Raw genomic sequence first — 15651 nt, forward strand, 5'->3', positions numbered from 1 at the left:
CAGCCACAGCACACAGCCTTGAAAAAAGCGCCCTGCGCGGCGCTGAAACGTTGGCGTAATGTGCCATCTTTCTTATTGATTTTGTCAATACACTTGAATTTATTTTCACCAAGACCCAGGAGTGCCGCCTGTTCTTATGATTGGGGGATTGGACTGATATTTCACCACCTCTAATAGGAACATTTTGCTTGTTATATATATATATATATATATATATTGTTAAAGCCTATAAATTTATCCTATTTTAAACACTCTAAAAGGTTAATGGACACAGTACGCAATTGGCGTATGATATACCGTAAGGATACGCACTTAGCGTAGCAGACGCTTAGCCGTGGATGAGACGCACGAGCGGCACGTTCGCTCACGGCTTAATGCGTTGAGGCAAGCACGCTATATGCTGCCGACTAACGTAATGATATGCTACCAGCGTAGCGGACGCTCGAGACCACGAGGAGATCACAAGCGGCGCTGACGCTCACAGAATTAAACCTTAATAACTATACCATAAGTAAGGAACTTATACTGTAAACCTTTGTGCAGTGATAAGGTGTAAATGCAACGCAGTGTAACCTTGTTAGTTTAAAAGTTGTATGAGCAATATAATAAACACTCAAATACCAGTCTAAGGTTCTAACACCTGTCAAAGTCAGAAAAATATCACGATGCACACTACCATATTTGCACCTCATACATGTCCCGTGTGTGCGCATACCCGCTGTTACGTGCACCCGCAGGCGCACGGTATGCGCATTTACGGTAGAGTTTATGTGTGCGTAGCGTGCGACTCAATCGTTACATATTTTAACTATATAATGTATTTTGTAGATCATGGTCCCTTTGATAGAATCTGAAAGTTTAGTTAATGTAGCATGTTCCTGGACAAAGAGATCCCTCTTTGTTTGATACAAAGGGTCCGACATGGGTCATACAGTGGTGTTTAGTATCCATCGGAAGAGTATTTAATTAGCAATATTCCGGTGTTGGTTTGAAGCGGATTAATCGCTCGTGCGAATAGTTATGGACATAAGAAGTTTATGTCCATTTACTATTATTTGCACTTACTTATCCATGCGGCGGGAAACCTAGTTTCCCACCCACCTGAGCAGTTGGAAGTAGACACAGCCCACCTGTATGAATCAACATATGACCTTTTGTTATAATGCGAAGACGAATTCCTGTGTCCAATGAACAATGAGATTGTAGGGACCATTGAATTGTATTGTGTGTGGGGCATAAATAGACAAGCCGATCGTATCCAGCTCACTCTCTTCAACGATTTTCATCACTGATAATCGGGAGCTGGATATTCAGAAAGGCACATGCGATCGTTCCCTTTGTGCGTAAGTTTTCTCCGCAATCATATTGTCTTTATTGTTATTGTGAGCCATATCTCTCTCTCTCTCTTCTCCTCTTTCTCTCTCATTTTCCCTTAAACGTAATTGTATTGTATTGTATTTCCTGCGTAGTTATCTGGATAGTTAGTCTATGTTATATTGGTAGTGTATGACTTGTATTGTATTATTCTTTTGCAAGTATAACATTCATATAAGGCGTTAGACCCTAAGCCCGGTATTTGTGTATTTCTTATAGTGTTAAGTATTCTCAGAGCGTCGGAGACGCTCGAACAGCTTTTAAGTTAATAAGGTTACACTGTGTTGCATTTACACTCTATCACTACACCAAGGTTTACTGTATAATACACTGTTTTATGGTATAGTTATAAAGGATTAACATTGTGAGCGTCTGCGCCGCTGGTGATCTCCTCGTGGTCCCGAGCGTACCATTACGTTAGTCGGCAGCCAATAGCGTGCCTGCCTGTGATCTCTTGGCCGTGAGCGAACGTGACGCTTGAGCGTCTCGACTACGGCTAAGCGATCGTTACGCAACGTGCATACCCTTACGGTACTCCATACGTCAATAGCGTACAGTGTTCTTAGACCTCTTAAAGGGTTTTAAGTAAGATAAATATTTAGCTTTATCAATTGGCAGCTCGTCCGTCCTTCACACATCTTCACACATCTCTGCTAGGTAATTACAGCAGACATTATCCATCAGCAAAGGGCGGGAGATCATATTCCTCGTAGTGCTGTCTGGATAAGCGTCTGCTTCGCTTAGTAAAGAGTGCTGAGGGAATCCGGAACCGGAGGTAAGAACAACACGCTAGTGTCTTTTAAAACTGTTTATTTCTGTCTTGCGTACGCACACACGCATATCTGCATTTCTTTTATTCGTGTATTTTCATATATCACTCTCCTGTTTGCCATTTTATAATTGATAAACGTGCTAAGAGATTTGTCGCTATTTAATAGTTAAAGTGTAAAAGTAATACATTAAGGGATAAATTGCAAAGCACGCACGCAGCTCTACCTAAAGATACAAGGAGAGATTGGTGTGGTGCTCGGTAGATGATCGAGGATCATCTACATTGATAAACGTGTAAATTGTGTTACGGTGGATATTTGCTTTGTGTACACGTGTCTCTAACAAAGGGCTGAGACTCGCGTACGCAACTCAAAGGCCGACGCACGCAGCGTAAATTACGCAACGGAGCGTCCGGGTACGCCCACGTAACTCAAATCACACGCTAGCGCTATTTTTAAAAGGCAAAAAGGTGGCAACGCGATAAATAGCGCAAGTCTATTTTAGTGTCCGAAATTTAGACTAACAGATCCTTCTCCAAATTTACAACACATCTGGTCTAAAGGAAAGAACATTTCTGCGCAGAAATAGAAATAGAAACAAAAGTGTACATGTGGTGAGTGAGTATTTTGCATATATAAGTTTATACAATTTTTGAGGTTGAACCACAAAGAAGTCGAGTTCTCGTGAGGTACATGCATGTAAGTGACGTACATGGTGGCTAGGGAGGCATCCCTTGTTAAACATAAAATTTGAGCATTAGAGTGTAGCAGACCAGGAGGTCATTCTGTAGCAGCAGACCAGGAGGTCTTATAACAAGACCAGGAGGTCCAGTTACAGCAGACTAAGAAGTCCGCTATAGAGACAAGTAGCACAACACCAGGAAGGGTTGGTGCGGAACCCATATAGGCCATAAAGCTCTGGCTGAAGGAATTCGCAGCCGAAATTTTCGATTCCGTTGGTCGCTCCGTACATAAGATTAGTTGCTTATGTACTGAACGATTGTACCGCACGTAATTGTGTGCATTAGTTAGTCTGACCAGTACCATTTGTGTACGAAACGGGTCATAAACACTATTTGTACATTCTAACGTGATTTGTGTAATTTTTTTTATTTTAAGGGAAGTTCGCTGGTCACTAAGGAACTATCCAGCAACCAATAGTTACTGGAAAGAGAAAGTGCTCTGCGGATCACCCTCGCATGTTCCAGTAAATAGAGGTTCAGGTCGCAGGGGCCCTGGGTCGAGTACGCCAGCACTAGAGCAGTGTGTAGGTCGTATTGGTCGGCGTGGGCGAGTGAGTGGGGTACTCGGTAAACCGCCACCGTCAGCCTATCTTGAACATTTTGGTTTTTGTAAGGGTTGGCTGAAGAAAGCAACACCTTCAAACTATGGGGGCCAATTGTTCAGGTAGGGGGCGATCAACCTCGGTTCGGGTTGATTCAGTAAACCGACCAATCGGGTCGGCAAGGTACGTAATGTGTGAAAAATACGGTTCACACACAGAGGTTTTATGTGATGAATGGGAGAGAATGACGGTACATGACGGGGAGAAGTTCCCAAGAGTAGGCAGCTTTAGCCCAGAAGTGTTACAAAATCTAAGGAGGAGGATATGTCTCATTAAGTCAGCAAAGAGACGAATCAAACATTATGATTATTTGCAGTTATGGCAACAGGAGGGTGAAATACAGAGAGGATTGGCTCAGGCGGCGGGATCTAATCCTATCAGGAAACTGAAAGCCACGGCACCGCCGCCACCATACATATCAGGAGAGAAATTGGTTGCGGAGAATGACGCACTAGGGTGTAACAAACAAACACTTAGCAACTGTGTAAATGTTAATAAGTTAACCAATGCAAGTATTAACCCGTGCAAGTTGTACCCTGTTTTGAACTTTCCCCAGGAGTGTGATCAAGAGGACGAATCGGCAACAATATCGGCGCTCTTTCTAGCAGCCACCATATCAGAAACAACAGTAGGCACGGCCCAACCCTTAAGACTAGTAACAAAGGCCCCTAACGGAGGGACAGGTGAGGTCGTATCAACGGGTAAGTACGGCACCATACACTATGCTGAAACTATTTCACCACAGGCTGTAGAAGCTACACAGAATGATGTTGCTAGACTTAATCCTGTTAGGGTAATAGCAGTGCCAAATGGGAAAACTGACACTTCAGGAGTCACTCCTGTTAGGAACATTGCCATGTACAGCCCATTTTCCCGAATGGAATTAAGAACCATAGTGTCTGAATTCCCTGACCCTAGGAAAGACTTAGTTGCTAGCCAGAAATACATCAGAGACCTAGGGAACACTTTAGAGCCCAATAACAAAGACTGGCAGGTATTGCTGAGGGCTTGTTTACCCTCCAATGTCGACGCAGCTCAATTTTTAGCTGACTGTGGATTGGATCAGGATGTACCTCTTACAGATGTGTACAACAAAGATAATGTAAAAAGAATAAGTTTACAGTTAAAGGAGTATTTTCCAGCTGTAGTTAAATGGAACAAGATTTTCTCCATTAAACAAAAGGAGTCAGAAACAGCTGCAGAGTATTTTCACAGGGCATTACTAGAAATGGCAAAATACACCGGACATTAAAACAAACATAAACCATCGAGAAGTAGCAGTATCTGTACTAATGGATGGTTTAAAAGAGGCATTAAAAACAAGGGTGCAGACCACGCAACCATGTTGGCGAGGTCTGTCGGTGGCTACTTTGAGAGAGGCTGCTATTGATCACGATCGGAATATCACCAGACACAGGGAATTACAAGGTGATAAATTAATGGCCGTAAGTATACAGGCCCTGACCACAAGGCAGCCTTTGTATAAATCACCAAACCCTGTGGGTAAGTCAAATGTGGTAACTTGTTATTCTTGTCATAGACTGGGACACATGGCACGAGACGGTAGAGTGAAAAATTCACAAAACTCATACCAACCCCCTAGACAACGACACGACACACGACATTGGGATCAGGGTCCGCAGAAACGGAGTTATGAGCCACATACAGGGGAAACAAAAAGATACCCCCCGAACAGAGACTGGCAAGCCTCTGGCAGTTCCCAATTAACTCCCTCTCAAGTAGTTGCTGCCAGCGGGATTCAGGGAGGTCACCATACCCAATAGGGGTGTGGCCATACCTGTAATCTGCAGCCAGTAAAATTGATTGCAAGTCTTGGAAGTGAACCCGAAATTGCAATAAATGTAGCTGGTAAAACATTTAACTTTCTTGTAGATACGGGGGCGGCCAAATCAGTGATAAATTCGAAGTGGGCATGAGAACCACTGGTAAAACAATTCCAGCCATGGGAGTAACGGGAGTAGTCCAGCATTACCCTGTTAGCAAACCAGCCGAGATTACAATAGGGCCTTTACATACCAAGCATTCCTTTTTGCTGGCTGCATCGGCACCGACTAATCTCCTGGGAAGAGACTTATTGTGTAAAATGGGGTGCGTCATTTATTGTACTCCTGAAGGTGTATTCTTGGACATACCTGAGAATCACGCTCAGGAAGTGCGAGACATGTTAGACTCCCCATCAAAATTAATGACACATACCATTATGACAAATAGGACTCCATCCCAAGTAGAAGAAATGACATCCCAGATACCAGAGTCACTGTGGACTAAAGACGGACAAGACACTGGATTGATGGCAAACGTAGCTCCAGTAGTTGTGCAAGTAAAAGATGGTAGGATAGCTCCAAAAATCCCACAGTACCCTCTGAAGCCAGAGGTGGAGTTAGGAGTTTACCCAGTAATAGAGCGCTTGCTACAACAGGGCATTCTGGTAAGAACATCCAGCACTGCCAATAGTCCCATCTTCCCTGTTAAAAAGAGTGGGGGGAGGGGTTACAGGCTAGTGCAGGATCTAAGGGGGATTAACAAAATAGTTGAGAGTCAGTTCCCCGTAGTGCCAAATCCAGCTGTCATCCTTATGCAAATCCCTCCCACTGCGAAATTTTTCACTGTTATTGACCTCTGCTCCGCTTTCTTTTCGGTACCTCTGCACCCTGACAGCCAATATTTGTTTGCATTTACATACAGAGGAGTCCAATACACCTGGACTCGATTACCACAAGGTTTCATAGACAGTCCAAGTATATTTTCCCAGGCTTTGCATGATTGTTTACAGTCTTTCCAACCAGAGAGTGGATCAGTATTGATACAGTATGTGGATGATTTACTACTGTGTTCAGATTCATTGGAAGCATCCCTGAAGGATACGAAACAGCTCCTGTTTCATCTTTCAGACACAGGACACAAGGTTTCCAAAGACAAGTTGCAATTATGCCAAACTAAAGTAAAGTATTTGGGACACTGTCTAACACAAGGACTGAGACACCTGACCGCTGATAGAATTCAAGCAATTAGAGACATGACTCTGCCACAAACCCAGCAACAGATCAGAACGTTTTTAGGAATGTGTGGGTATTGCCGTAACTGGATCCCAGGATTTTCCATTCTAGCGTTACCTTTGCAGGAGATGGTCTCCTCAAACAAACCGGATCGGATTTCGCATACAGACGAGTCCGAAATGGCATTTGAGAGACTTAAACAGTGCCTAACGCAGGCACCAGCATTAGGTATGCCAGACTATGGGAAACCCTTTGAGCTGTACGGAACAGAAAGTGCTGGTTGCGCGGCAGGCGTCCTAACCCAAAACCACGGTGATGCCAGCAGGCCAGTAGCATACTACAGCGCTCAGCTAGATACAGTAGCGCGATCCCTCCCCACATGCTTGCGAAGCGTTGCTGCGATAGCATTGCTAGTAACGAAAAGCGAAGATGTAGTGCTAGGTCACAACCTCACAATTCATACACCACATGCAGTGTCAGCCTTGCTAAATTCTGCCCAAACCAGGCACGTCTCATCAGCGCAGTTTACAAGATGGGAATTGGCACTAATGGCCCCCGTAAACATCACCATAAGGAGATGCAGTGCATTAAATCCTGCAACATATCTCCCAGGTGTGCATGGACAGGCACAAAGGGTGGAGGATGAGAGTGGTGGGGAAGGAGGATTTAATACAGAGGACACACATGATTGTATGGAATATTTAACCCAAAATTTTACCGCAAGGCCTGACATCAGTGACAACCCACTGGAAGATGTAGATCTTACCTTCTACACAGATGGTAGTTGTCACAGACAGTCAGACTCGGGAGACTTGTGTACTGGATATGCAGTCATAGATTACCAAGGCACCATAGAAGCAGAACCGCTAGGCCCACCTCACTCAGCCCAGGTTGCTGAACTGGTCGCCCTAACCAGAGCATGTGAATTGGCTAAGGGCAAATCAGCCAATATCTATACCGACTCTAGATACGCATTCGGGGTAGTCCATGATTTCGGAGCCCTATGGCGCCTCAGAAATTTCATGACGGCAGCTGGTACACCGGTAGCGCATGCAGCTCACATAAAAAGGCTTCTAACAGCGATACAGGAACCCGACAGAGTGGCTGTTATCAAGTGTAAAGCACACACATATAGCCAGGACCCAGTATCACTTGGTAACAGCCGAGCAGACGAAGCTGCTAAGTTAGCAGCTGGTACCCCCAGACAGACAGACACCACACAACTGATGGTATTTAATACCATCAACACACAGAAACTGTGTGAAATGCAAAATTTGTGTTCCACACAGGAAAAGGCAGTCTGGAAGGCAAAGGGATATGGCCAGGAGTCCTCAGGACTCTGGACGGATGGACAAGGTAAACCAGTGGCCCCCAGAACATATCTTCCATGTTTGGCTGAGGCAGCACACGGGCTGACTCATCTGGGCAAGGAGGGAATGTGCAAGTTGGTAAGAGCATATTGGTGCGCCCCAGGATTTTCATCTCATGCGAGTAAGAGAGCAATGTCATGCCTTACCTGCTTGAGAAAGAATATCGGAAAGGCAATACCAACAGAACCATCTCATATCCCACCTACAGGCGGCCCTTTTCAGGTAATACAGATTGACTTTATTCAATTATCCCCTTGTCGAAATTTGAAATATGTACTTGTTTGTATAGATGTATTCTCAAATTGGGTCGAAGCATTTCCTGCGGCCACAAATACCGCTATGTTTACTGCTAAGAAAATTGTGCAGGAATTTGTATGTAGATATGGTATCCCTAGAATAATCGAAAGTGATAGGGGTACCCATTCTACAGGTGATGTCTTTCAAGGAATGTGTTGATGGGAATTGATAGCAAGCTGCACACTCCATACCGTCCACAGGCGAGTGCGAAGGTGGAAAGAGTGAACTGCACTATTAAAAATAAACTGAGCAAAGTTATGGCAGAGACAGGAGTGACCTGGCCAGAAGCTTTACCCATCGTACTATACAGCATCAGAACCACTCCCAGGTCCCCTCTTAATCTGTCTCCCTTTGAAATCTTGTTTGGTCGACAACCGCATGTTATGATTAACCCTCAGGATGATTTGAAGTGTAACAATGAAGTGACTGTAAAATACTTGATTAACATGAGTAAACAGCTAAGGAATCAAAATGATAATTTGAAGTTAGTGATTCCTGATTTACCAGATAGTAATTGTCATGACATTGAACCTGGGATTATGTAATGATACGGAATTTTCTACGCTCAGGTTGCCTTATTGACAGATGGGAAGGACCATACCAAGTCTTATTGACTAGCACTACAGCATTGAAGGTTGCCGAGAGAGAGACTTGGGTTCATTCGTCCCATTGTAAGAAGGTTGCTGATCCAGAGAGGTCCCGTGATAAGGAACAGACGGTAGAGGAAGTTGTATCACTGGAGTGTCTGTTTCAGGAGGACTGAGGCGGCACCTGAGCATTGAAGATCACAAGATCAAAAGCAGTTGTCGATTCCCTGTTCCCTTTTATTGTTTTTCTCCACTTCCCATCCCCTCTCCCTCAACTATTTTTTTCCCCTTCTCATTCTTCTCCGTTTCCTCCTATAAGATGGACTTGCCCCAAGAGACTGTGATCCGGATTTTCCTGTTGACCATGATGTTGACCAGAGCAGTCTGTTCCGGCGAGAGTACCATGGAGGTCGAGAGAGGTTCTGGAATGGGTTCTGATGATAAAGATGGAGGCGTAGTTTTCCAAGAACAACTTAACCAACAAGTAAAGGCGAGTATCAGAAAACGATCCGATAGCATTGACAATAGAAGGAATTGTGAAGGATTGTTAGCTGAAGAAAACTGTATCTGTAGGCTCTGTGACAATGTAGTTGAGGATGGGTGCATTAAGAAATGCCAATCCAGTTTTAATATCCATATGGACCGGCATCCATTGAGTGACTATCACTCCTTAGTGGGTAGTGTGTTAAATCAGGCAGAATGTTGGGTATGCTCTCAAGTACCTCAAGGTCATAGCAAATCAGGACTAGTACCATTCCCTTTAACGGTAGGGGAGGTACTTGAGCTAAAGGGTGGGAGACCGGTGGACAGGAGGTTTAATATCTCCAGTCCTCCTAGTTTGAAGCTCCACCAATATCATGTGGATAAGTCCCTAATATGTTTTAACATTTCCAATCCCCGAAAGTTGGGAAATTGGGAAGTGTCATGGAGTAACCAAACCATGACCTTTTCACATAGGGCAGATAGAATGCCTACAGATACAGAGCTTATACGCCACATTGCCAGTAGAGAAAAATCTTTCCGATATAGGTATACCCTAGGAAGTAGGATTACGAGAGTTGGAGAGGTATCACCAGGATACTGTGCACATATCGTACAAACTGATACGTGTACTAGACAGATGGGAGAATTAGGGTTAGGAGATTTCACATGGAAGATGTGTAATATGGTTATGTCCTACTCCGTCCCATATGTCCTCCCCGATGATGCATATTTCATATGCGGGAGGAAGGCGTATAAGTGGCTTGCCCCAAACTCTGAAGGATTGTGTTATATTGGAAAAGTACTGCCTGAGGTAATGACTGTATCACATGCCAAAATTAAAGATATACACCGTGGTGCCCAAGCTCCTTATACTCACACCCACTACGAGCACGTAGTTAAAAGGCAACTGACAGAAAGGACAGAGCATTCGGCCTCTGACATGATCCATGAATCCACCGGGATTCAGGTTCTACTTGCGTTAGATTTCACTTGCACCGCTAGAGGAGTGCTGAACTATAGGTATATCTCTGCGCTTGCAAATTTGTTAGATAATATCACAGAAATGTATGATGACACGTTTAGGTATACTGGAAGAGAACTTCAAGCTTATAAAACAGAACTGGTTCAGCATAGAATGGTTCTTAATTATCTCACAGCAGTAACAGGTGGATATTGTGTCACACTGGCAACGCAGTACGGCGTGAAATGCTGCACATATATAACGAATAGTACCGAGGATCCGGTCGAGGTCATAGACCAAAAGATGGATGATATTCTCCAATTAAAGTGGGAATTTCGCAGGAGACACAATCTCACCCTTGCTGCTGTGGGTAATGAGCTGACTGGTTGGGTGTCATGGTTGAACCCGCGAAATTGGTTCTCTGGTTTAGGAGAATGGGCTCAAGGAGTCATAATGGATGTAGGGAAGTTTCTCCTATGTATCTTAGGTGTTGTCATATTGATTGGCTTGATATTTAGATGCGGTCAGGCTTTAATGAAGTGCAAACGTAGTACCAGGGTAATGAGTCTAAGGAGTGAGGAAATTGTAATTCCAATGGATTTGATTTATGACCCAACTGTAGAAACAATGATGTGATGAAAATGCGATTATACGGTCCGTTTCTTTCACCTGTTTTTCCGGTTTCTCCAAGGTAAAAAGACCCACTTTTGACGAGGAATTTGATGATCCTGTATACAAACAACTGATGGATTAAAGAAGAAGTTTTGACAACCTTATACACAGATATTTGATGAACTATGCCATAGACCCCCAGTTTCCCTAGAAATTTTAAAATTACGCTAGCCCAACACTTTTGTAAGTCTATGGACATTGACAAAGCTTGCACCTTTTGAGCAAAAGCACAAAGACGGCATTCAACAGACACCGAACAAGACTTCAACCGACAAATGTTCATTAACCTGACATAGAATACCACTGCATTTACCATAAGTGTTCTTTATCTTCATCTCTACAACCTTCAGGTAATGACACACATAGTCGATAGGGAATACAGGCACAGATATCAGCAATCACATATTCCCCATTCATGTATCATCAACTAAAATGTGCTTCCCCATTTTGTTACAACCACAGCCGAAAAGAGCTCGGTAGAGTTTGACAGCCCATCCACAGACCCTTAATACGGGATAAGAAGGAATTCAAATGTATACTTCGCAATACCTCGAAGCTTGATTTAAAACACGTACGGCACGATGATACATGACCCCCCAAACATGGATTCATACACACATGCTTCTGCTATCTCACTAGGTCATACCCTTTTCACACCTTCCTCTCTCCTCCCTTACCCAACCATGGAAATGAATTTACACCTGACATATATTTTTCTCTTTTTGAAATGTTTTAGGAAGTGGCAGTTATTGTTGACTGCCAAAGGGTGGACTGTCAAAGTCAGAAAAATATCATGATGCACACTACCATATTTGCACCTCATACATGTCCGCTCTGCGCATGCGTACGCTCTCCCGTATGTGCGCATACCCGCTGTTACGTGCACCCGCAGGCGCACGGTATGCGCATTTACGGTAGAGTTTATGTGTGAGTAGCGTGCGACTCAATCGTTACATATTTTAACTATATAATGTATTTTGTAGATTATGGTCCCTTTGATAGATTCTGAAAGTTTAGTTAATGTAGCATGTTCCTGGACAAAGAGATCCCTCTTTGTTTGATACAAAGGGTCCGACATGGGTCATACAGTGGTGTTTAGTATCCATCGGAAGAGTATTTAATTAGCAATATTCCGGTGTTGGTTTGAAGCGGATTAATCGCTCGTGCGAATAGTTATGGACACAAGAAGTTTATGTCCATTTACTATTATTTGCACTTACTTATCCATGCGGCGGGAAACCTAGTTTCCCACCCACCTGAGCAGTTGGAAGTAGACACAGCCCACCTGTATGAATCAACCTATGACCTTTTGTTATAATGCGAAGACGAATTCCTGTGTCCAATGAACAATGAGATTGTAGGGACCATTGAATTGTATTGTGTGTGGGGCATAAATAGACAAGCCGATCGTATCCAGCTCACTCTCTTCAACGATTCTCATCACTGATAATCGGGAGCTGGATATTCAGAAAGGCGCATGCGATCGTTCCCTTTGTGCGTAAGTTTTCTCCGCAATCATATTGTCTTTATTGTTATTGTGAGCCATATCTCTCTCTCTCTCTCTTCTCCTCTTTCTCTCTCATTTTCCCTTAAACGTAATTGTATTGTATTGTATTTCCTGTGTAGTTATCTGGATAGTTAGTCTATGTTATATTGGTAGTGTATGACTTGTATTGTATTATTCTTTTGCAAGTATAACATTCATATAAGGCGTTAGACCCTAAGCCCGGTATTTGTGTATTTCTTATAGTGTTAAGTATTCTCAGAGCGTCGGAGACGCTCGAACAGCTTTTAAGTTAATATGGTTACACTGTGTTGCATTTACACTCTATCACTACACCAAGGTTTACTGTATAATACACTGTTTTATGGTATAGTTATAAAGAATTAACATTGTGAGCGTCTGCGCTGCTGGTGATCTCCTCGTGGTCCCGAGCGTCCGCTACGCTATAGCGAACCATTACGTTAGTCGGCAGCCAATAGTGTGCCTGCCTGTGATCTCTTGGCCGTGAGCGAACGTGACGCTTGAGCGTCTCGACTACGGCTAAGCGATCGTTACGCAACGTGCATACCCTTACGGTACTCCATACGTCAATAGCGTACAGTGTTCTTAGACCTCTTAAAGGGTTTTAAGTAAGATAAATATTTAGCTTTATCACACCTTTAAGGGAGAGAATGAACGTTCAATTGCAAAAGAATACACAATACAAGTTATACACTACCAAACTAACATAAAATACCTAACAGGATCACTACACGTTAAAATACAATAGTGGCACAATTACGTTTTAAGGGGAAGGAGAGAGAGATAGAGAGTGGCTTACAATAAACATGAGGTAAAAATGGTTGCAGAGAACTTACGCACAAGGGGAACAATCGCATGCGCCTTTCTGGATATCCAGCTCCCGATTATCAGTGATGAGAACCGTTGAGAAGAGTAGAGAGGGAGCCCAGATCGGCTTGTCTTTATATACACTACACACAGTACAATACAATGGTCCCTACAATCTCTTTGTTCATTGGACACAGGAATTCGTCTCCGCATTATAACAAAAGGTCATAGGTTGGTTCATACAGGTGGGCTGTGACTATTTCAAACTGCTCAGGTGGGAGGGAATCTCAGGTTTCCCGCCGCATGGGTAATAAAGTGCAAACATAGTAAATGTCCATAAGCTTCTTATAGTCATAACTATTCGCACAAGCGATTAATCTGTTTCTAACCAACACCGGAATATTGCTAAGTAAATACTCTTCCGATGGATACTAAACACCACTGTGTAACCCCTGTCTGACCCTTCGTATCAAACAAAGAGGGATCTCTTTGTCTGTGAACATGCTATATTAACTAAACTTTCAGATTCTATCAAAGGGACCATAATCTACAAAATACATTATATGACTAAAATATGTTACGATCGAGTCGCACGCTAGACTCACACAAACTCTACCGTAAATGCGCATATCGTGCGCCCGCGAGTGCACGCAACAGCGAGTATACGCACGCACGGGAGGGCTCATGCACGTGCAGCGGGGACACGCATGAGGTGCAAATATGGCAATGTGCATCATGATATTTTTCTGACTTTGACAATATATATATATTGCAGCAACTAGCTGTCACCACGGAAATTGGCTGAATTCAATCCCTGTGAGCCAACTGAAGAGGTTAAAAAGGAACTGTAGTGATGAGGCAACTTTTCAGAGCCAGACCTCAAGATTAATTCAAATATTTGAAACTTGTGGCTACAATAAAGAGAAAATAAAGGAAGCTACAGAAAAGACTAATGGGGCAAAACGTAGAGATCTTTTAGCAAGTAATAACAAGCAGAGTAAAAAGAGTGACAGTTATGAATGGGGATTTATTACGGAATTTAACACTCAATATAAGTCCATCGAACATGTTTTAAAAAAACTGGGGTCTCATAAAATAAATCCGATGATTCGGTCACTCGTACCTGAGCAACCGGTCTATATATACCGGAGAGCGCCCAATTTAAAAAACAAACTAGTTTCTAGTGTTCTCCCTTCTTCTCTCCATGGAACAAAAACAATCTCAAAGGGCTTTTATAGATGTGGAAGTTTTATTGGCTGCAAGAACATTAAAAGCGAAGGATTTAGCAAGATCACCAATATCTCTATCAATAACATAGATATTGATATTAGAGATTTTATAACATGCAACACTAAAAACATTGTTTATGCCATTAGGGGCAAATGTAATCTATTTTATATCGGAAGAACATCACGTCCCCTTAAAGTTAGAATAGCGGAACACATCAGAAATATAAAGAAGGGGCTGGATACCCATTCGTTATCTTTACATTTTAAGGATACACATGGCTGTTTGATTTTGGGCATTACAGGTTTCTTGGGTATAAGACATGTAAAAGGGTCTTTGAGAGATAAAGACATGGCATGCTCCTTGGCTAAAACTGAAATGAGTTGCATTTATAATTATAACACTCTGAGCTCTCATGGCCTCAATTGCGACTTCGAACTCAAGTGGTTTCTATAATCCACGTCAAATTTATTCTGGTGTAAACTATAGATAGTTGTAGGTGTCTGATTGCCATGTTTTTATTTATACTTTTATATTGATCTTTATGTTTTTTTTTATTGTGATCAAATTTTGAATTATCTAGGGATATTGTCCCTCATTCCGAGTTGATCGGTCGCAAGGCGAATTTAGCAGAGTTACACACGCTAAGCCTACGCCTACTGGGAGTGTATCTTAGCATCCTAAAATTGCGACCGATGTATTCGCATTATTGCGATCACAAACTACTTAGCAGTTTTAGAGTAGCTCCACACTTACTCTGCCTGTGCGATCAGTTCAGTGCTTGTCGTTCCTGGTTTGACGTCACAAACACACCCAGCGTTCGCTCAGACACTCCCCCGTTTCTCCAGCCACTCCTGCGTTTTTTCCGGAAACGGTAGCGTTTTCATCCACACGCCCCTAAAACGGCCTGTTTCCGCCCAGTAACACCCATTTCCTGTCAATCACACTACGATCGCCGGAGCGAAGAAAAAGCCGTGAGTAAAAATACTATCTTCATTGTAAAATTACTTGGCGCAGTCGCAGTGCGAATATTGCGCATGCGTACTAAGCGGATTTTCATTGCGATGCGATGAAAAAGAACGAGCGAACGACTCGGAATGAGGGCCATTATATGCTCTTTGAAATGTACATTCCGGGCCATCGGATTTTAATGCATTTTTAAGAAATGAATGTAGTGTATTATTCTTTGGTGAAAAGTGTCTTAACTACATCTCCC

At 43.0% G+C, this 15651-nt stretch overlaps 1 protein-coding gene across 1 annotated transcript in view; it reads right to left on the reverse strand.

Moving 5' to 3' along the window:
• The window catches only part of LOC135054736 (oocyte zinc finger protein XlCOF6-like), a 184742-nt gene that overhangs the window by 38258 nt on the left and 130833 nt on the right, over positions 1-15651 (reverse strand). The window lies entirely within an intron of this gene.

Source organism: Pseudophryne corroboree, chromosome 3 (assembly GCF_028390025.1).
Source record: "Pseudophryne corroboree isolate aPseCor3 chromosome 3, aPseCor3.hap2, whole genome shotgun sequence".
Classification (NCBI taxonomy): Eukaryota; Metazoa; Chordata; class Amphibia; order Anura; family Myobatrachidae; genus Pseudophryne; species Pseudophryne corroboree.